Raw genomic sequence first — 24,232 nt, 5'->3', positions numbered from 1 at the left:
AAAATGACAACTTAAAGGATTTTTAAATATTACTTTTAATTGTAATACCAAATAATGAATGTAGAACTTGGAAATATTTTAGCATATTACATTGGACAAATAGGAGTTTGAATCCTGGCTATACCACTTGTTAGTTATGAGACTCTTGGAAAATTACTTCAAATCTCTGCACTTTATTGCCCTCATCAAATAAACGAGGGGCTCTTCGTTCCTGCCAAAATGAAGTAGAAACATTTATTTGAGTAGCAATACATTAATTTTGCCTTTTTGGAAACAATAGCATATTGTACAAGTATTTACCATTGTCCTCCCAAAAATAAAACAGGACAGAGGTAGTGTTTATCCTAGTCTGACATGATAGCTTGTTTTTTCATTTATTTGTTTTGTTTTGTTTTGCATTAAGGGAAAATGGGGTATTTCAAGAGCCAGAAGATGATTTTAGAATATAATACTTAATTTAATTATAAACAAATCCCATTTTTCATCTACTAATTTAGCTATACCTGACTCTCCAACTTTGCCCTTTATCTCTCATAATCTACATTGCACATACTTTGTTAAAGGCTTTTTGATAGGGTTTGTTGTAAGAGAATGGAAAGAGGACTTTGTAGGAAAAACAAGAAGTTCAATTCTAGAATAAAAAGCTTGTGGACTAATTAGAAAATGATAAAGAATGAACCAATGATAGCAACAATGATAAGTGTCCATAAATTAACCTGAAGTTTGGAAAGGGGCCTCTAAATGATGACACCGAACTATGGACAAGAACTGCAACAGAGGCATCAAGCCATGCCCAGCTTCCCATCTTCCCAGTGATGGACCTGTAGAGCAATTCTGGGAAAGCACACATTTGCACATATGTTGACAGGATAGAACCACATGCTCAGCAAGCAAGGGCCATGTCGAAAACTTATGAGCATAAACTGTCTTGCATGGCACAGTCCTTGCTCTCTTGTCAGTGAATGGTCTTACGACAAATAAAAGTGATATGATATAGCCTTGCATTTTTCTCAATATCTATATTACTTCAATGATTTATGGGGTCACAGTTCCCTACAGAAGTGGCCAAAATATAAATGGACCTGACCTCCAAACACATGTGTTTGTTTCCCTACAGCATGCCTTCTCAATGAATATATAATGAGTGAGGCCAAAAATTCTATATTCTAAGAATATAAATTTGCCTAAGTTTATAAATACAAATAGTATATTAAGTAATAGAGGAGGAACATATTTTAAATAAATATTTCTTTAAAATTTTAGAACAGTTTTACTTTTAAAGAATTATTGTGAAGATGGCTCTCATATATATATATGTCTCATATAACAGAGGTTTCTCATATACCCCATACCCTCCACACCCAGTTTCCTCTACAATTAACAGTTTACATCAATATGACATATTTGTCACGATTCATCAACCAGTCTTGACACATTTTTAACTGACTTCCATTCTTTATTGAGATTTCCCCAGTTTTTCTCTAATATTCTTTTATTATTACAGGACCCTGTCCAGGATACCTCCTTACAATTAGAAGGCGTGTCTCCTTAGGCTCCTCATGGCCCTGACAGTTGCTCAGATCCCTTGTTATTGATAACATTGACAGTTTTGAGGATTACTGGTTAGGGATTTTGTAGATAGTCCCTTAAGTGGGATTTGTGTGATGTGTTATTTATTTACTTATGATTAGACCAGGTTAATGTGTTTTGAGGAATAAGACCACAGAGGTAAAGTACCATTTGCATCACATCTTAACAAGGGTTCATATTATCAATACAATTTACCACCACTGATATTAGTCCTGATCACCTGGCTTGAGATAGTATTTGCCTGGTTTCCCCTTTGTAAAGTTAGTATTTTTTCTACCTTTTTCCAAACTTCACTCTTTAAAAGAAAGTCACTATATGTCATTCACACTTAAAGATGAAGACTGATGCTCCACTTTTTTAAGTGAGGAATATCTACATAAATTATTTGGGATTCTTTTGCATGGAAGGTTTGCTTCTTATCTCCCATTTATTTATTTATTTAGTCATTTATTCATATCAGTATAGACTCATGAATACTAATTTTATATTTTTGGTTATAATCCAATATTACCTTATTTATTTTGTTGCTCACATTGTTCCAGCTTCGGCCACTGGGAACTCTTTCAGATGGCTCCCGTGTCCTTTTGATATATATTCAGCACTAGGGCTTATACGGTTGTGTGTGTGTGTGTCTGTGTGTGTGTGTGTGTGTGTGTGTGTGTGTGTGTGTGTGTGTGTGTGATTTGTTTGAGCAATTTTTTACTTCTGGCACTGCCCCAGCCCTAGAATCAGCCAGTTTTCCAAGGACCTCTGGTTCTTTTTATTAACTAATGATATCAGAAATCAAAATATCTATGTTCTAGTTTTGCTAATCGCTATTAAGATATTATTTCTGAGTGCTGTCAGCTGACAAAGAAAATAAATACATGTGTGTATATCACAGTACCTGCCACATACTAAAGGGAAATTATAAATTATGGCTTCTGTTACGCTTTTTAAAAGTTTCTCCAATAACATGAATTTCTAATTAAACAAACATGATTCATAAGTAAGTCTCATCCTAACTGAGGACAATAAAATGACTCAAAATGTCTAATTTGTAAGCCAGAAAATGATTGAATATTTTTATAAGGATGGAACATTCATGTACACACATATACATACACACACACACGCACACACACAAAGTTGTTGCATTGCATGCAAATAGCCTATGGAAAATGAAAGTTAAAATTTTAATTGCCAGGTAATAATTGTAGATGATCCTGAAATACTTCTAGACATCAATAAATGATAAAATTTATTTTTGTAATCTCCATTATTACTCAAGATATATAAAAAGCTACAGATTTTTTTAAATTTTTATTTTTTTACTTTTTATTTGTGAAACAGTGTGTGTGTAGTGTTTTATCAGATTTAGTTTGCGGCTAGAGCAAGGCAAGGTTCTGTACTGGGGAAAATACTTTTTAAATTATTATTGTGCTCTTTTTCCTTTCTAAATACATATCATTTGCCCTGGTAAAAGAGAGACATCTATTTTCCCAGTCAAAATTTAACACTCTTAATGGAAGAATGTTGAAAGAACAAATGAAGACAATAGAGAAAATGCGCAAAACTTCAGCCTCAGACGTACAAAATAGGATTTTGCTAAGCTTTGTGGGAGAACAGATTTTCCAAAATCTTTTGTTTTCTTTAACATAATAAAAGCTGAGTGTGGAGGACTCAACTGCAGTTCACCATAGTGAACATTCTTTCCAGCTGTGACCAGAGGGAAGGTATGTTATACAGGATGTAAAATAAAAGACTGCTTCTTTCTGACCCAGAGTGTGAAAGGAAGGAAAAGAGAAAGTTTATCTCCTTTTTCCTCTCTCTGGGCTTTGGCTGAGACAGGAGTCCTTACACCAGTTTCATCAAGCATAGTGTTCTCACTTTTCGTTTGGGACTTTGGGAGGAAACTACATGACAAATTGACCCTTAAACAAGAGTCAGGTCAGGCAGAGGGGGCCTCTGAGGCTTAGCTTTCATAGGTTACTCCTGGATTCCATGTGGTCTGGACTCAGAGATATTTGAGCTAAGGCACTTTACTAGAAAGAGGTGACTTATTCGTAACCTCATAAGTTTAGCTGGGGTTTTAAAGTTTAAAATTTTCTTCTCGGTATTCTAAAAATTTGAGTCAGTTAGAGTTTTAGGCCCATGTGTTAAGTCACATGCAAGAGAGAAGGAGAGTGAGAATTTGAAGTCTGAAATTCGTGTGATGCTCAGTCTGTCACTTGTGCTCTGTGTGACCTCAGATGAGTCCCTGAATCTCTCTGCCCAGACTTGCCATTTGTAAAATGGAAATGATAAGGGTAATCACCTCTTATGTTGTGGAGACTCAGTGAAATAAGCATGTAAATTGATTGGCACAAGTCCTGAGTCCTGGTAAGGACTTAGTAAAGAAGAAGACATGTCGTTTATTCATAGATATCTATTTAGCACGTGCCTATTATGTGCCAGCTACTATTCTAGGTATTTAAAACACCAATAATTCCTCTCTGGATATGCTCTAAAGTTTCAGGAAGGACAAATAATAATAAAAGCTAACTTTTGTTAAATACCTACTGTGTCCCAAGCACCATTCTAAGCATCCTACCCATATTAACTAATTTATTTCTCACAGAAACCTTTTGGGATGGAGCTCTGTTTTATTTTGAGAAAATAGAAGTACAAAGCAGTTAAATAACTTCCCTCAAACCATAATATAGATAGCAATTGAGGAACTGGGATTCAAGCTCAGGCAATCATAATCCTATATCTATAGTCTTAACCACTATGCTGTAACACCTTCATAAAACAAGACTGTGTACCTGAGACAAGCTCTGTTTAAAATTATATAATGCCTAGAAAAGTACTTAATGTATTTTCAGTATAATTTGGCTTGAATTATTTTCTAATTTCCTATGTGATCGTTTTCTTTGACTCAGATTACTTAGAAGTATGTTGTTTAATTTTCAAATATTTGAGTTTTTCCAGATATCTTATTGTTATTTATTTCTAATTTTATTCAATTTTGATGAGACAATGCGTGCTATATGACTTTAATCCTTGTAAATTCACCGAGGCTTGTTTTAGGGCACAGTGCATGTTCTATCAGTGGGTGCCGGTGTTGTCAAATGTGTTGCATCTATGTATGTTATAAACTTCTTAACTCAGCGTTACCATTTTTTTCTTTAAACATTTATGATTAAAAACTGTGTATTTTAGAAGAAATATAGTCCTTAGTATTTACCTATATAGTTATCATTTCCAATGTTCTTTATCCCTTTCTGAGTTTTTCATCTGTCTTAATTTCACTTCGGTCTTGAAGAAATCTCTTTCAACAATTCCTGTAACGTAGACCTACTGGCAGCAAATCCTATCAGTTTTCATTTATCTGTCATATTTTTATTTTCAGCCCATTTTGAAAAGAATGTATTTTTTGTTTACTGGAAATAGTTTCTTAGTCTTTTTCTCAAAGCATTGTATCTCATTGTGATTCATACATTGTAGAAACTCTGGATTCTGATGATGTTCCTTTGAATTGTGTTTATTTCTTTAACGCACAATTAACTTGACTAAACTTAAACTCCAAATTTTAGCTTTCTTCTGATATGCATGAAATCTCTGTTTGCTGATTTTGCTTTAATTGGGAGCTGGGACCTACCTTATGCCTTCGCAGTTAATGGGGCAGTCAGAAATTTGGGCAGAGTTTATGTGCACAATGTTGTCTTCTTCTTCTTTGGCTTTTTCCTTTCTTGGTTTTCCTCCCTCACTTTTCCACTCCTGTCTTCTCAATAACCTCTCTCCACTGGTTCTTCAAGCCTTTAAAACTACATGTTTTCCAACTGAGTCTTACTTAACCTGGTGTGATGCAAACTGCGGCCTTCTTTTACACAATAAAAAAAAAGTAAATTAAAAACAGCTTATTAATAAATACCTACCTTTTCAGTTACTCTCATGTGCCTTCAGGATCTTTTTTCCCCCAGAATTTATAGTTGTTATCTAATACTATTTATATGATAGGAGCTACTTCTTGATTATCGCCAGTTGGAACTGCCCGGGCCAGTGATTTAATGTGTATATGTGTATAATTATCTCTAGAAACATCTTATTATGATTTGCATCTAGGGCACATTTTGAAGAATGAAAAATTTAAAACACAAAGAAGAACAAGAGGAGTTTGAATGGCTAGGTCAGGGAATGTGTTTAATTAATCCTGGAAGGGAAAAAGGAATGTGTGTATGTGTGTGCCATAGGTCACTAAAAGTGAGATGGGCAGAACTCTGGCCGAGAGATCTGAAGGCAGCAAGGGCAACATGCTTATGAGCAGTATCTGAAACAACAGAGGTTCCTGTGATACAGAGTGGGCAGAGGGTAACATATGGTAAGCAATTTGGAAAATGAAATTCATTACATAGGCAGGGTGTCAGATTGTGCGGAGAATTTAAACTCATCCCAGGAAGTTGTACTTCTATTCAGCAAGCTCATTGGTAAGATAAAAACTGAGGAGTAACATGATTTCATGAGCATTTGAGTAAGTTTGCGTTGACAGCTGTGCAGAATGAGAGAGACAGAATGAGAGGAAGTCCAAAGGCAAAGAGAGCAGCTAGGAGGTTTCTTCTATGCCCCCCAAAAGGACAAAGCAATGAATTCTAAGCATAGATACTTGTAATGTTCTATGGAAGCCCAAAGGATAGAGACATTAATTATAATAGTAAGAGTCAGGAAATAATTCACAATAAAGATGACATTCAAACTAGAATTGACTTATGTGATGTTATGAATTGAATTATTTCCCCCAAAATTCATAGATTGAATTCACAATCCCAAATATGACTATATTTGGAGACAGGACCTTTAAGGATGTAAATAGTGTTAAATTAGGTCATTCAGAAGGGTACTAATCCAACAGAACTGGTGTCCTTACAATAAGAGGAAAAAACACCAGGAGTGTACATGCAAAGAGAAAAAGTTCCTGTGAGGACAGAGTGAGAAGGCAGCCACCTATCTGCAAACCAAGGAGAGAAGCTCAGGAGAAATCAGCCCTGCCAGCACTTTGTTCTTTAGCTTCCAGCTTCCAGAACTGTGACAAAATATATTTCTGTTGTTGAAGCCACACAATCTGTGATATTTTATTATGGCAGCCCTTGCAGACTATACATGTGGATAGTTCTTAATTTTTAGCCATCTGTCCATCCATCCATTCATAAATTCTTCTATACATTCAACAATTCTTTATCAAGGATTAACTATTTGCCAACTGTACTACTTGCCGGGGCACATAAATGAAGATACATAGTAACCAACATAAAAATACCCTTATCTTACTCTCTCCCCCATCCTCCTTCCATCTCTCCTCTCTTCTCATCTCTCTTCTTCCTCCTCATACTGTCATTGATAATAATAGTTACATCTATGCTGTCCCTGCAGTCATGGTAATCATTAGCACTGGTCAAGAGCGCCATCAAAGTGGAGGGAACCCAATTTAATTACCCCCAACCTGCAATTCCCAGTAGATGTCTCAGTCTGTACATCTCTTACAGCTATTTGGAAAATGATCAAAGTTATCTGTTAAACTCACAGGAAGATAGCGCAATACCAAAGCGATATCATTGTGTTTCCCTTTTCAGAGGAAGGATGCACTGAAAAGGTTTATGAGCTTTTGTAATCACAAGCCATTTCTGTCATGGTAACTGCAGGCAGTCTTAACCCAATGGTCGCAGAAAAGATAATAAGCCAAGTGATAACATTTCTTTATCCCAACACGTAGCTATCATACCAGCAAGAGTATTTTCAGGGAGTATGTATCACTATCAGTACTATTTAAATAAACTGGACAATTTTGGTATTTACTTTTTTTTCACTTTCAGTGATTTACCTTCAGTGTATGTAGCTAGGGGATCTGATCACCCAGCAAGGAATTCTTTGATAAACAACCTGTTTCAGGAGGGCAGCCTATTGCAATGTTCAGAGCATGGATTTTCTAATTAAGTAGATCTGGGTTCAAATACCTACTACTTGTCTTACATGTGCAGTAGTGAGTACACCTTTTTGAGCATTGGTTTTCTTATCTGTAAAATGAGGATTAATGACATACAGTTTGTAAAGCAAAAGCATAGCACAAGGCGATGCCACTAGGTTCCTAGCATGTTCTGTGGTTGAGTCTGCTGGAATTACAAAATTAGCTTAAGAGAACTTTCTCGCCAGCCAGATCAGCAAAAGACCCAGGGGGCTGAGGTTGGCTCCATTCAGCAGACACATGCCATGTTCATTTTAAAGGCACTAACCCCTTGAAGGCACCTCAAACCTCATTCTCTCCCAGAGAATATGATATTCATGCTGCTACATCAAAAGGTTGGGGCAGCTATTATGTATTAAAATGTGTCATTTTAAATTGCTTTTTTTTTTGCTAGCATTAGCAATATAGATATTGAAATTTCTTCAGAAAGTGCTTATCTCATCAAAACTAAAATTATAGTATATGAAATACTAATTACAGTATTATGAAGAAGTTTGAACTTTTCTGTGACATTCCGTCTATTAGGGGAATACTAATTTCCTCTTTTTCTTAAGGCTCATAGAGCCACCCAGTATAAGAAATGTGATCCCCCACAACTTCCTCTACTCCCCAGTGCCATTTTCACAGAGTTACAGCACAAGAGCTCTAACTCTTAGACTTGGTCTAAGTCATCTGTACTTTTTCATTTGCTTCCAAAGGGACACTGGAAATTGAAACCAAATATACCCCTGACTGAGTTCTAGTGCAGTGGGAAATATATTGAAAACGGAGCTCCAATCACTGTCCACATAGACTATTTACAACTTAAAAATCTATTTTAAACTAAATGGGATAATATTTTCAAAACACTTGTAACTTTGCCTGGCACATAGTAAATGCTCAATAAATATTAGCTGCTCTTGTTATTTTATCATTATTATTACAACTTTATGTAATACTCACAGTTACCTATGATGTTTTACTCCCATTTGCCAATATAAATTACTTGTGTGAGTTCAGAGAACTAGCAAGCTGGGGAGATAGAGCTTGAGCTAGGATCCTATGGACACAATTTTTATTTAGTCATTCATTCTTTTTTTTTTTTACTAGCAAATATGGGTTTATTTGGAATCAGCAAAGAATTGAAATTCAGGACAGATAAGCTATAGCAAAGTTCATAGGCAAGTCCAACAAACAAAGAAAAGGAATGACATTTTATGGAGAAAAAGGAGAAAGTTGGGAGGGGTTGTTTTGAACAAAAGTCTGTTGGAGAAGAGTGAGAGTTTAAGGTGATGACAGTTTCGCACTGGTTGAGTTCCTGTAGAAGATGCAATATACATCTTGTCCTTTTGAGGCCTATAACTCATGCTTCTTTCCAGTTTAGGATTCTTCTGTTGGGGTCTGTAATTGACAGTTCTTTCTGTAATTGACAGTATCACTGTGTGACAGTTCCCCCTCTGGCCTCCTGATTTCTTATTAGTGAGGTTTCCCTTTATTAATTTTCACAGTCATTTCTAACAGATTTCCACGATATTATACCCACTTATATCCCAACAGCAGTTTATCAGAATCTGAGTTGCTCCACATTCTTGCTAATTTTGGGTATTTTCTGTCTTTTTTCATTTTAGGCATTTACGCGACTGTATAGAAGTAGAGAATTGTGGTTTTAATTTGCAATTCCCTAATGATTAATGAATCTGAGTGCCTTTTTATATGCTTATTGGCTCAGTCCCACTTTTATCACCTGGATTATTTTTATATAGCAGGTCTTTATTATATAGAGAGACTAATGTTGAAGAAACCAGGTTTTAGCCCTTCGTTCAGTTAACAAATATTAAATGCCTGCTATGCACCAGATACTGTTCTAGTGCTGGACACACAAAGATAAATTAGACTCAGTGCCTTTCCTCATAAAGCTCCTGATACAAGGGAAAGGATGAAGCAGCAACCATCCACTGTGATGCTATCTGGTCAGAGCCATATCAAGACCAGAGCAGAGCCACAGCATCCCTGCTTTCCTGGCTCCCAGAAGGGGTGAGAACCAACTGAGATAGGAGCCCTTTCCTCTCTAGGTGAGGTCATCTGGTTTATCTGGACCCATTTCCTTGTCCGAAAAACAAGGGTATTGTAATTGTTGATACATATGGCCATCCTTACATCAAAATTTCTATTTCAATAGAAATTTTACAATGCTTTTTCAGAGTAGTTCTGATAAGTTCCAGGAAAGGTATCTTGAAAATTAAAGTGTAAGAGAGCTGATTTACTTCTGCATAAAGCAGTGTTTTCAATGTTTTCCACATCATCATGCACACTGATAATGATGACACTTATATGAAAGAAACAGTTGAGTAAAGGGAATGGGCTTCACCTCCCTTGAGTACTGAGGCGATCAATATCTCAGCAGATCAGTAGCCCATTTGAAGCATACCACTGTGGCCACTGGATCTCAATTAGAGAGCACTAAAGGATGATGGGAAAAAAACATAGTCATAAGACGGAGATTTCTTTGAGCTCCTATAAGACAGACCTAGGAACGAATACCAGCATACAACTTGTCAATTTAGGTAGTGTATTAACCTCTCTGGGGCTCAGTTTCTTCACCTCTAAAAAGAAGGTGATAATTTGTCTCACAAAGCCACTGTGAAGAGAGAAGTTGTATGAATAAGCTTGGTACATAGTAAGGGCTCAGTAAATGTCGGTTTCCTTAACAGTCTTCTCTTTCAAATATATGCATGGACAAGCATTTTCTTGTATTCCTTCTAAGCTGGTGCTTTATTTTGATTTACGGCATTCTTATTATTTTGAGCATTTAATTTTCTTCTGAATTACCAAAAATCAAAATAAATAATCCAAAAGCAAGAAACTATTCTGGCATGTACCAGAGACGAGCAGCAACAGTTAGAAATTTTCGGGTTTTCATTCCACTAACCTTTACCAACTTCCTTCCCACTGCTCAGACATTCCAATTGTGGAAGATTTATTTAAACTCAAAAATGCTCAATGGCCTATGAAGTCATTGCTTCTGTGCACATAATCCACAGCTTGTGTAGTGTGAACAGGCTGAAGGGAAACCCTAGTTTAATGACCAAGTTTTATAGCAATATATTTTTTTGCTTCTCAAATATAGAATATTTTTATTTTAATTCTTATGAATTTATTTTTATTATCATAAAATTGCTACATGGGCATGTGCACATGATTTAAGAATTTAAAAAGCACTGAGAGGACTGAAATGAAAAAAAATTATACCTTACCTCACCTCTCTAACTTTTGAACTCACACGTCTTTAAACCACTCACCTCTCTGTTTTTATTGCTGTTAATCTCTAAATAAATTGTCTAACTAAATTGCTTATATTACTATTTCTTGATTTATCCATTTTAGATGTTTTTATTTATGTTATAGTAGATGAGGTTTTGGCTTTCTTACCTATATATTTCCCTTTTTTCATTCTCCAGAAATAGTTTAATCGCATTTTTTTAAACCAAGGGTCTGATAAAAATATAATTAGTACGATGAGTAAATGTTGTTCACTGCCATTTCAAATTATATATTATGATTCATTTCTGATATATTTTAATAAATTACCATTTTTATTTATACTTTATATATATTTATCACCAATTATTCACAAATATTTCAACAGGTTTTCCAATTACTAAATTTATTTTTAAAAAATCAAATGATGTATGAATTTCTTCTACATGGAAGCCTCTGTTTCAGAGCCTTCTGTTTTTCTGCTCAAGTATGAATGACTAATTCAGTCATCCTAAGCCTTCCTGCACCCTGCTCCTGAGGGAGACGTCCCATTTCCTGAATCATATACATTATTTTCTGTTTAATATTTTGTATTTCTCAAATTACTAGAGGATGCTTATAGCTATTAAATTACTTCCTAATAGGAAATCTATTTAATTCTATTCTTTTATCAGATTGAAAATGCATCGAAGGGTAGACAACCAAGTTAGATATTGTGTTTCTTTATCAGTTTAAAAACATTACTCGGTGAATTTTAGAGTTCATTATTGCTGTGGAAAAGGCTGATTCCATGCTGATTCCAGATCACGGGGAGGTGACTCACTGTTTGTTCTCCATGAACGCTTCTTAGGATCTTGTCTTTATTCCCATGACCTTGATGTGGGTGTTTCTTCACTTACGGAGATGGGCACTCTGGCCCACAGTCTGGAGACTTGAGTTCTTTGCTTATGTGACAATTTATATAATTTCCTTTCTAACTGATTTCTCGTTACTGACAAAGGGGGGAAAAAGTAAGGAAATTGATTGTTTTAAAAATATGACAACAAGAAGAACACTCAGATTTGAAGATTAGAGGGGCTTAGAAGAATTTTTTTTTTTCCTTATACTTATATAGGAAAGAATAGGCAAGTTTTAAGTGAACTGATTTACAGGTGGGATTGGTTTGTTGTTGTTGTTTAATCAGTGGAAGTCTCAATCAATCAAGCTGAACAGGAAATGAAACTATATAATTTCAGGGAAACAAACTCTTAATCTCAGTTAAATACCTATTTTTTAGATGTTTGATTTCTTATTTCCTATGCTAACTTTCTAAGTTTACATTTTAGTTCAACTTCTTGGAGGATTTTTTGAAAATTTTCTAAAACTTTTACTTTTTCTCCAGTTATACTTAAAAAAAAAAAAATCACATCTTGTACTTCTTTTAAGAATTCATTATCATTTTTTCTCCCGCTTACTTGGAATTTTTTTCAGCTTCTGTTTCTTTGGGGTTCCATTTATTCTTTCTTCCCCTCTCTCTTGCTCGCTCTCTCTCTCTCTCTCTCTCTCTCTCTCTCTCTGTCTTTATCTCTATTTCTATTTCTATTTCTAACACAGTTTCAATCTCCTCGTATTAAAGATAATCCTTCAGTAGACGCTCATTGACATTTAAGTAACAGACACTACAAAGCAGATTGAAGATTCTCTGAGTGGAGGAAGGAGAAATAGGGAAGAGTTGGCTTTGATTCCTGGGCTTCATTTCAGGGATTTGAGATGGCAAACAGTCCTCCCACCACCAACACTTCCATATGTTATTATATGTATGTTTTATCCCTGGGTTTTCTCCTCTACTTTTTTCTAGAGAGGAATCCTCCAGCATCTAGCATTGAAGAGATACATCTTGTTTCTTGCATTTAGGAGCAGGGAATGAAAAGTAACTTGGGGATCTAGAGTTCAAAATGCAGACTCTTGCTTCATTGCCCTTTATTTTGGGGCCCACATCTCACTCACATCCTCTCCTGTGCCTGGTGTGCAGGAGTCCAGAGCCTCCAAAGTTTCTTTTCTTAGAATCTCTGGTCTCCTGGATGTAGAGGAATGGAAGGAGAAGGGAGAGGGAGAGGAGATAACTCTTGGTCACAGGAGTACAGAAGATAGAAGGAAATATGAAGGATAACAGCTCTGCACATCATTTTTACATGTCCCTTATTCTCATTCTTCTCTTCATTGACCCCCTCTTAGGTGCTGCAAGCTTACAAGTTTTTCTTGGGATCCTAGGGGCATCTGCTGAATTCTCCTTGGTATGTCACCCTCCAGATTTAGAGGTAATTATGATCTCTGCTCACTTATGCTATTTATTACTTCCCTATATGCTTCCAGTTTTCAAAAAATTTGTAGAAACCCCTTCTCTGCTCTTGTCTCCTCTTTAGTCTCTGTAATCTTGTTTTCTAAATGACTAAAAAAAATTATTTTAAGTTAGTTTTAATACAATTTTGAGAGAGAAAGAAAATAAGTGTGTATACTTATTCCATTCTAAGTGAATTCAAATATGACATTTCTTATCTACTTTTGCCTTTTCATTCTGTAAGACACATTTAACAGTTATCGAGTGATGACCATGATAAAAATATAAGGACAACATTAATAACATTCATTCTTGAAGTAATGTAGTATTTTAGAATTTTAAAAGTTTTTGAACACTTAGTTATTCATGTGGAATAGATTCTTTTTATGCCTATATTATGCAAGATAATAGAGGTCTATGGCCACATGTTTAGCTGTTAAAGGGCCTAAAACTGCAACCTCAAATTCCTGACTCTTACTCCGGTACTCTTTTTAGGACATTATAAAAGTATTTTGCTAACCATTAGTGAGATGTAAGTATGAACAAGGTCTAATTTTAGCCCTCAAAGAGCCTTCAATCTAAGAAGAAGAAAATCAGATGATATTTTAACTTTAATATAAAAAGGAATGGAAGTGGTGAACGGTTAAAGAAGTACAAATTAGTAGTTGATAGAAGGTCACGGGGATAGGGAGCATTGGCACAGGGAATGCAGACAGCAATAAGGTAATGTCTATTTGTAGAGCCAGAGGGAAGATAGAGTAATCAGGGTGATTGTTTCATGAACTATATAAATGTCTAACCAATGTACTGTATACTTGAATCTATTTTTTTAAAAGGAATGTAATAGTATTTCAATATTAATAGGCTGTGCTTCTAAGATAGATAAAATGCTTAGAGAATGAAAGAGAAGGAAGTCTGGTTCCAATTAGAAAGATCCAAGAAAGTGGGCATTTGAGCTCTCACCATAAAGGAAGGAAGAGTACACTATAGATAGGCAGATAGAGGAAGGGCTTCCCTAAGTGGTAGAAAAGAATCAGCAAATACATGATAGAGAGGCAATCCTCAACATATTAGTGGAACAGATGAGCCAGTTGTCTGTTGCAGGATGAATAGAAAAGGTGGGTTGGAAAGGTAGTTTAGAGCAATGTCTTGCTAAGGAATTCAGAATTGGTTACTTTCAAAAAAAAAGGGAATAAATGGAGTGACATGAAAATATGATTGTTTTTTCTAATTGTCTACCAATTATTTTTCAAATGATTTCACACTCTCTAGATATAAACTTAATTTTGAAAACTTACTAGGAAAGAATTGGAGGTCTTTGTCCCTAAAGTTGCTTCCTTGGGCTTAGAGATGTAAGAAATGCGAATAGACTGGGAAGTTAAGAGGGGAAGAGGCTTTAATAACTTCCTTTGCATGCACTAATTTTGAAGATAAGGAACTTGAGGCCAAGGAAGGTTTTAAGCTGTAATTCCTTTCATATTCATCACAATACATAATTCTTACTTCTGTAACAACAACAGTATATGTTTGTAAAATACAATACAACCATTCGAATTAGGTTTCTGAAAAATCGCCATATTACAAGAACTTGAGACATTATGAAAAAAAAAAGAAATTAGTGGGAAGTATATCAGAAGTAAAATCTCTGAAAGACTTTATTTTTATGTTTACTAAAATAAAATAGTAATGACAGAACACTCAATATAAATAGGACTAATGATATTTTATGCATCCTAAATGAAAAATAATGGCTTCTGTGCAATTAATTTTCATTTACTACCTCATGAAAGTGTTTAGGATTTCGTTCCCCTGCGGTTTCTAGGATAGCCCTGTACATTTATTTTCTGGACATGATGCATAGCCAGAGGCGTTAGTTTCTCCTCCACACAAATATGTCTTTCTGTTTTTGTGACTAGAATATTTGAACGTCTCTTTTCACAGTTGTTTTAAAACATCTAAGAATGATGAATACTTAAGATGGAAAAAGTTCTGATTGGTAAGTAGCTAGGCATACTTTAGAAAACCAGGGTTATTCTGAGCTCAGCTACTGAGAAGATCTAGTCAAAGCATATGTTCTTAGCCTTTCTTACCTGGGTCTTACGAGGTCTTTCTTGGCTCACAGATGCTCCTGCTGTGCCTTTATTTTCCTCAATACTTTATCAACACACACACACACACACACACACACACACACACACTTCTACTCTTATTCTATGTTTATATTTCCAATCGTTATTTCACTCTCTTTTAATTATCCTCAAGAATAGGTTCAATGCACTCCCCAAGTCAAACTAAAACTCTTCTGGTTTCTATAAAGGTATGAAAGAGCAATTGCTTTACAGACAATCTTCATGGAAGAAAAATTGTCATTAGAAATAATATTTTAACTTCCCACACCTGAGCAATGGAAACACTTCTGGAAGAACTAGGGCGACACACCCCTGCCTCCCCCAGTGCTTTATTTGCTTGAAAAGCATTCACTACACCCCTTTCAGCAGACTGAGTTCAGTCTTAGAGGAGAAACACTGTTCTTGCAGTCTCCATAGATGAGGAGCTCATTCAGCTCGTTGAAGTTGGGGGCACAGGCTTAGTGTAGAAGACATACTTGGAGTCAGAGGAAAATGGTTATGTAGTTCATCTCAGTAGTGTTGACCTTTAGCCTGGTTCCTGAAAAATATGAGATCCAGATCTCCAGAGTCTCTGCAAGAAATTGTACATTGTAGGCACTCAGTTGATATATGTATATTCAGATGATAGAGCACCTCTTCTGACTGATTCTGAAGAAGGAAGGAACACCCAGAAATGTCATTATCCACTGGAATATTAGATGTGTAATATGAACCCTAAACATTTTGAGGGAAGGAAAGTTAATAGACAATCCAGGAGTGCTTGCCTCCCTACTTATATACCCTCTACACATACTGTTTTGAATAAGAGAAAAAAAAAAAAAGATTTGAACACAGCTCATTACTGCAAACAGTTTTTGAAACTCTTTCAAATATGTGGTGTCAACTGAACTAAACCAGAGTTCTATGAGTAAGGTGGAGTAGCTAGGATTCAAAGAAGGAATGGGACGCAAGCACATGAATACTTACAATGCTAGCAAACACACACATACACATACACACAATAATACCACTATTCTTCCATCTCAGCCATAAGATATGGTCATGGCATAAGACATTGGACATTGTTCAGAGTAAGCAACAGATTCATATTCGATCATCTTCAGTCACTTCTATAAAGTGTGAGACATAGGGTCTAAATAAGATACAAATAAGAGTCTTGAGGAATAAGCATGATTTCTTTTCTTTTACTAGCTAAGTGTAATTTTAATTTTTTAATTTGTATTTTTATTTAAGCTCTATGCAAATTACAAATAAAATTTGCACAAAGCTAAAATGCATAGTCCCATTGTTTTTGACAAATGCATGTACCTATGTAACCTCCAGCCCTATCAAGATACAAAATATTTTCATCACGCCAGAAAGTTTCCTCGTGACCCATCCCGGTCAACGCTCCCATGTCCACTGGCTTTCTTTTAATGGCTCTGCAAGCTTAAAGAGCCGAGATAACAATTTCCATTATTGTTTATAGCAAGTAGATGACTCCAAGAAATTCATCATCAGTCTCTGAAAGTAACGTGTAAGTTGCACCTCTATCTTTTCCTCTTAGACAACTTTCCCAGAACCCATTTACTCTAAATATATTAAGATCCTTCTCATAATTATTTTTCTACCCAGCTAAGTATAATGCATGGATGAGAAATATATTGTATGGTTTCATAGGAAAGACATTCACTGTATGTGCTCATTAAATAAACATGCTGTCTCTTTATATCAAGAGCTATCTTTTGCACTCTTACATTAGATCACACTCTGTAAATAGATAATGCATTAAATTTTGCATCCCTGTGCCACTGCTGGCTTTGTTCATTTTTTAAAAAATTATTATTAATTTGGATTGGGGTTAACTCCTCATTGCTTAGGTCCTATTTTCTCAGTAACATTTTTAGAAACCTAGCAGAAACAATGGATGAAAGTATTCCATGGTTAATGACTAACTACCACTTTGAGATGATTTTCCTCCATAGGAAATGCTCCTTAAGGATAAGAATTGGTGAATGCATTCTTATTGAAAATACTTTCTTATGTATAGCTCTTGAGCATTTATTGTTGAGATGGATTACTAGATTTTGAAAGATATTTGATCAGAGGATCAAATCTAGATTTTTTTTCTTTCTCTAACTTTCATCTTATTAACAATGTCTTATACACATGTGATATTAGGGCCCATGTGAATAAGTGTGTATGGGTCAGTAAAAATCTCTCACCTTAACCAGAATTGAAGGAGCATGTGCTATCATCTGAAGGCATAGAATTACCACCTCCAAAATGAATGAGCTTCATTAGGCTATAAATCATTACAGCAATTATAGCTGTTTTATTCACTATTCTGCTCCAAGAATCTACTTGATTGCTTGGCAGAGAAGGTGATTAATATATGTTGACTAACTAAACAAATAATTGGGTACAAAACTTTGGTCTCCGATCATCTAGCATGATATTTGGCACATAAAAGTTACTCAAGAACTTATCATTGAATAGAATTGTCCACAGTTAAATGGTAAAGGTTCTAAGCAGGCATAACAAATGTATTTGAAGCTACATCTCAGAGATTTGGTTCAAGATGGTTTAAAATCGTTTCGTTTAAGGCCCTAACTATGCCCTAACTAACTATATGAGTATTTTGCAGACCAATAGAGTCAGGATACAGTATGACACATTTTGGATTTGTCATTGATTAACCATAAGCAATCCTCTCAGCCTCTCAAAGGCCCGCAATTTCATCTGTAAAGTGAGATTATAATACCTTACCAAACTATGAAGATTAAATGAGACTTTTTATGAGAAAGTTTCTGCATAATACTTGGCACGGTGGTTAGGATACTCTCTTTTGCCGTTCCCTTCTTAAGGAGTGACTTTCCTCAAAATGTGAAATACTTCTGAGATTATGAAAAAAAAGTGAAGCTGAAGTTCCCCTCACCTTGATATATCTTCTCAGCCTGTGTCTTCTAGTTATATTCGATTATAGATAAATGAGAACTATTACTTCTATTAGTAGGGCTGATCTGTCGCTGCCATGCTAGAGCAAGCTGGACTCTGAATGTGCTCTGTCAGGCAAGTTTATCTTGGGTTCTCTCCCTAAGTTATAGGCTTTCAGACTATGGGGACCCTGAAGCACAGCATTAACCCAAAGCCCAGACCTGATGTTTCAGGCCTGTCAACATGAGATTTGGTAGGATCAACACTGAAATGAAAGTTGAGACCATATGCACATATTCTGCCTAAACTACTGAAGAAGAACTACTGATAGTTCTTCTTGTTTATAGCAAGATAAACTACTGATAAAGAACTGGCTATTTCGCAATCAGAAAAGGGACTTTAATCATATACATTCTACAGATATTTTTCAGGTACACAGAATTAGAAGGTAATTCCTTTCAACCATGGTCCTGAGTAGAGTAGAGAATACAAGTTGCAGACAGTGCTGCAATTTTAAAAACTAGCAGATTCCATAGGCCCTTTGTGACTTTGCTTATTTCAGGGTCACATCAGGTTTTCTCCTGATGGTATTTCATAGGACACTTCAAGCAAATAGATAAGGGCACCAGCATTTTGAGTGGGTGGCCTGTAATTCCTGGCCTTATCCGGCCCAGGTATCTCTCCCATCGCATCCCTCCATGTCACCTATTTCCCAATCACACTGGCCCATACGTGATGGCCTTGAGCCTAAGCCCATCAAAGCCCTCAGGTCTAATATACCCTGTTCTCTTTGGTCTTCTTACTTTTGCATGTAATGGTCCACAATCTGGAATATTCTCACCATCTTCTCTTCCTAGAGAAATCTAATACTTCCCTCAAGATTCTTGGCCCTTTCTCTGAAGTCTCATAGACACTTAGCTTCATAATTACTTTATATTCTTGTATGGAGAGTTTTCGCATACGTGAATATACACACCAGACAGTGAACTAAGTCATAGTAGTTGTTCAGTAAATATTTGCAGAAAAAAATTAGGAGGGTTCTGTTTAGTTACCAACCTAGGATATAAATCGGCATAATATTCATATTGTGGGAAAGGGAAAGGAGTTATAGAGGTTCAGAAGAGGTAAGAAGATAGTGCTATATATCTGACTCTACCTTTATAGGTAGGTGGTAGACTGATAAAGTAGTCTCTCTTCTTGCGAGGTGTTAACATATAATATAAATCAGGGTTTACATTGTTTTAAACACCATCTACAAAGTTCTTGCTAAATAGCAGTCATCCTGCTATGTATTTTAACTCATTGTAAGCCCCTAATTAAATTGAAAATAGTAACATATACATCTACCTACTGTTTTATGATTTCCTAAGTGTATCTATATCCATGATCATAGGAGGTGGTATTTTGTGGTGGTTAACTGCACAGACTCAGTATTTGCTTGAATTTGAATTCTGGCTGTACCATTTATTTACCTGTAAACTTGGGCAAGTCTATTAACTTCCCTAACACTCTGTTTCTTTGATTGCAAAATACAGATAGGATATAACTTATAGGACTGTCGTAGTTATTAGTGGATCCCTAATACATATAATGTATGTTCTATCTATTTTTGATTCACAGGAAGCATTCAAAAAAAGTTAACAATGATGATAATGATCTTTTTTTGAATTTATATAGAACCCTGTGAAACAAGAAAGGGAGATTTTCATATTACCCGTTTTATAGACAGAAAAATTATGATTGAGATCATTAAACTTCTGGTGCTTAAATATCTTTCCAAAGGACCCAATTACTACATGAAGGTAGAAATTTGATCCCAAGTTTTCAGATTCGGAATTCAGCCTCTTTTGTATATTCCCTTCAACCTGAAATAGTGTCTCACTGTTTTTCCTTTGGTTTGCTGCTCTTTATAGCATCAGCCTTGGCTCACATTTATGAAGGGAGAATTTGTGTTCAAATGAAAACAGTTATGAAAAAATGAATCTAATCATCTATTCCTTCTGAGCAAACTTAAAAGGAAGTGATTTACCTATTTCTCTGCAGACCATTCCTAGTTACTATGAACAGTTGGTGAAAAAAAAAAATGTTGGTTTCACTACTTTATTAAGCATCTTTTAAAAGGTTTCAAAAGAGCTTTATTTATAAAATGTTGTAAAGGTATGAAAACATTACCATCTACAAAGATAGATGGTTGAAGTAAAACAAGAACTGATCCTTTTTGATAAAAATTCCTAGTATGATAACCCTGTTTATTCCTTAAATACACTTCTGAGAATTTGACGTTAATCAAACCACAGTTTAAATAGACCGTTACATTAAGGAATGCGTATTTGTCCTCAGAGATAATGCTGAATCTTTTTTACTCTTTATCAAAGCACATTTTAATTGCCTGGCAAATTAAGAAGTACATTCCCTGCATATAAGATGAAGAAATATGTTCACAAAAATAAATAAAATAAGAGATTCATACCAACATTTTATAGTTTTATCTAGTTGCAGAGTTATTCAGTTCTACTCTATTTGGGACTACAACTAGTTTAGCATAGCTGAGATCAATTTTAGCAACTATTTGTAATTGTAGAAAAGGCATTAGGCTTTTATACATACATATAGGTAGCTGTATGTACATATATGAATATTCGTATGACTTCATATGAATATGTATTAAATATAATACATATTATAACATTAGCATTTTTTCTCTCTTGACCAGGAACATTGGATTGTATCTGTATCCTAAAATGTGACATAGTAGCTCATGTCTGTAAACAGTTCTCAACCTGTTAAGCCCCCTGATATCTCAGAGAGAAAAGGCAAGTCTTCAGGCAACGATTTTACTGAAAAGACTCTATATTCAAAGCATGGCGTTATGTATTACATTGTATAAAAGGGAGAAGTGGCAGAAATAAAAATACATCCTTCTAGCCCTTAAGGAACATAAATTTGAATTTGTTATGTTGAATATTAAATAATAAAATTTAAGAATGGTATCAATAATTTATATTTGTATAGTGCTTTGCCATTTTCAAAATGCATTCAAGAGTCATTGTTCCAAGTGACCCTCGTACCAACACTGCTAAATAGGATTTGACTCAGCACACTTTGCTAGGGTACAACTAATGAAATAGATATTATTATTAGCTCCATTTTATATATATAAAAAAAAATTTTAAAGGAGTTTCACAAAGGTTAGGTGGTTTACCCAAAGTGACTTGCTAATAAATGTTTCAGTTTAGACTTGAACACACTGAACAATGAGATTATTAAGTCCCATTGCTCTGGTTGGCAGCGAAAGCCTAGAAGTCAGGAAAATTCATTTCTCTCGTGAGTCTAAATGGCATAGCCAGATCCTGACACTTTTCAAAATTAAATGCTCTTCTATGTTACCATAGTATATTGTTCATTTCTCTGCTATATAATACCCATTATAGAATGCCATGTAGTATATTTAGTTAACTATTTTTCTCTCTCCTTGAAACTTGAGTTTCTGAGAGCAAGAACCAAGCTTTATCACTGTGTTCCTATTGGATGGTCTTATACTGTACTTTCCGATTCTCTTTTGATTATCTTCCTAGTCTACAGATAGTATCAAGGCAGAAGCATATAGTTTCTCTGCCAGTCGTGGGTAGTTTGCAATCTGTGCCTCTCCAGCCATTAGAATTTCCTCTGAATTGAACATCAGCTCACACTCAGAACTCTTAAGTTAGATGCCAATTTTCAAAGCTGAGGACACCTCTTCCTGAATTTTCCTACTTCTCATCAGGGATGAGATGCCCTTGTCTATCTCCTTATTGACTCCTTTTCATAACTAGATGCTCTTGTTCTCTTATTGCTTTAAAAATGAACATTCCACCACCCTTCATGTTATCTTTGGAATTATACAAGTGTTTATCCAGCTGGTGGAAAGTAGATGGAAGAGTCCTGATGGCAGGTACCTGTCCTCATGCAGTTTTAAGTAATATGAATTACATGGCTGTCACACAAAGAGGTAAATCCAGAGGTTGTACCTTCTACCTTGACCTTTAGTCACTTGAACCCATTTCTAACATTTGGCACTTGGGCTGTCTCCTGCTGATACATTTATCTCTGTGTTTTTCATTTGATTCTCATTTTCTTCTGATCTCATACCTCTATCTAGCCACTAAAGTTAAGTTACTTTTTCCATAGTCCACTGATATCTGCAACTCATTTCTAGTGCATTTACTTTTACTTTTTATTCCTGAGTTCATCATTCACTTGCTTAACTCTATTCAAAGATTCAAAATAATTTGACTTTTTAAATTAGTAAACTTTATTTTTAGAGCAATTTTAGGTTCATAACAAAATTGAACAGAAAATACAGAGGGTTTGCATATACCCTCTGTCCCTAAATGCACACAACCTCCCCCACTCTAGACATCCTGTACCACAATGGTATATTTGTTACAATTGATGAACCCACATCGACACATCATTATCATCCAAGTCCATTGTTTATATGAGGGTTCATTCTTGGTATTTTACATTCTATGGGTTTGTTAAAACATTTTATAATGATATGTTTCCACCCTTGTAGCATCATACAGAATAGTTTCGCCTTGCAAAAAAAAATCCTTTGTGCCCTGCCTATTCATCCCTCCCTCCCCTCTAACTCCTGTGAACCACTAATCTTTTTACTGTCTCAATAGTTTTGTCTTTTCCAGAATGTCATATGGTTGAAATCATACAGTATATAGCCTTTTGAGATTGGCTGTTTTCACTTAATAATATGCATTTAATATTCTTCCCTGTGTTTTATGACTTGATAGCTCATTTCTTTATAACATTCTATAATATTTCATTATTTGGATGTATCACAGTTTATCTATTCACCTACTGAAGGCCATCTTGATTACTTCCAAGTTTTGGCAATCATGAATAAATACAATTATCATATATTTTAAAGACTTAAAATATTTTGTGTTGTTTTTAACATATGACTGCAATCACATTACATAGTTTTAGTAACTTGATTTATTGAAATTCTAGATATTTCTATTGGAGACTTAGTGTATTATATGCTGTACAACAAACTGCCACATATTTAGCAGCTTAAACATCATACATTTATTATCTCATAGTTTCTGTGGGTCAGGGCTCCAAGCACAGTTCATCTGTGTCCTCTGCTTAGGGTCCCACAAGGCTGAAATCAAGATGTTGGCTGGGCTCCTTTGTCACATAGAAATAGGACTAAGGAAGAATCTGCTTTAAGCTTACTAAGATTTTTGATAGAGTTAAAAGAGAATCTACTAACGAGAGAATCTTATATAATATAACTTAAACAAGGGAGTGACATTCCATAATTTTTGTCATAGTCTATTGGTTAAAAGCTATTAACAGGTCCCATTCACTCAACGAAAGAGGATTACACAGAGACATCAATACCAGGAGGAGGGTATAATGAAGACCATCATAGTCTGTCCATCCCCAGAAACTAGTATAATGTTGGTAGAAAGGGAATTGGTGAGAATTCAAAAACCTGGGACCTCATCCTGGCTCTCACGCTAAATAACATTTAGGATCTGGTACAAATTAGTGTTGTAGGGACTTAACTTTTTTCATCTGTTATATGAGTGGTTAGTTAGATGATCCCCGAGAGTTCTATAAATTCTAACGTTCTATAATAGGTATATCCATGGAAGTATAACATGTTAAAAGATTTTCCCAAGTTCAATGACTGAATTCTGATGGGTTCCTTAACACACTGATATTTATTAATTTACTCACTGCAGCAAGATGATTCAAGTTGTTCTAATGCACCAAGATAATAACAGTGAGAATATGCATATTATCAGGAGTTTTCTTCTTCAATACTAATTACTATTTAGTGTGAGAAATTTGAAACTTAGTAATGTTTCAGGATGCTTTTCTTGGTGTCCACACACCCTAGGACAGTGACCAGCACATTATAAGCACTTGGGAAATTCATTGAACAACTGTTGTTGAACTTTCTAGATTATCAAAGTTTTAATGATTGTCTTCACAAATTTTTTAAGTAAACTAGGTTTTAGTGAATTTGCTTTTTTGAAATATCTGTTGGTATGAATG

General features: G+C 35.2%; 1 long non-coding RNA gene across 4 annotated transcripts in view; it reads left to right on the top strand.

Annotated features, from left to right (window-relative positions):
• Positions 1–24,232, top strand: part of LOC120590409 (uncharacterized) — a 672,254-nt gene that overhangs the window by 439,694 nt on the left and 208,328 nt on the right. For 3 of the 4 annotated variants that reach the window (XR_005649711.1, XR_005649714.1, XR_005649713.1), the window contains one exon: positions 13,019–13,101. This is a non-coding gene — a long non-coding RNA (uncharacterized LOC120590409). Of the gene's footprint in view, positions 1–13,018; positions 13,102–15,062; positions 15,118–16,718; positions 16,772–24,232 lie in introns of those variants that run through there. The other variant, XR_005649712.1, reaches the window with a different exon arrangement.

This window comes from Pteropus medius, unplaced genomic scaffold (assembly GCF_902729225.1).
Source record: "Pteropus medius unplaced genomic scaffold, Ma_sr-lr_union100, whole genome shotgun sequence".
In the NCBI taxonomy this organism is placed as follows: domain Eukaryota; kingdom Metazoa; phylum Chordata; class Mammalia; order Chiroptera; family Pteropodidae; genus Pteropus; species Pteropus medius.
The sequence above is the reverse complement of the archived record's forward strand: the minus strand, read 5'-3'. Positions and strand labels throughout refer to the sequence as shown.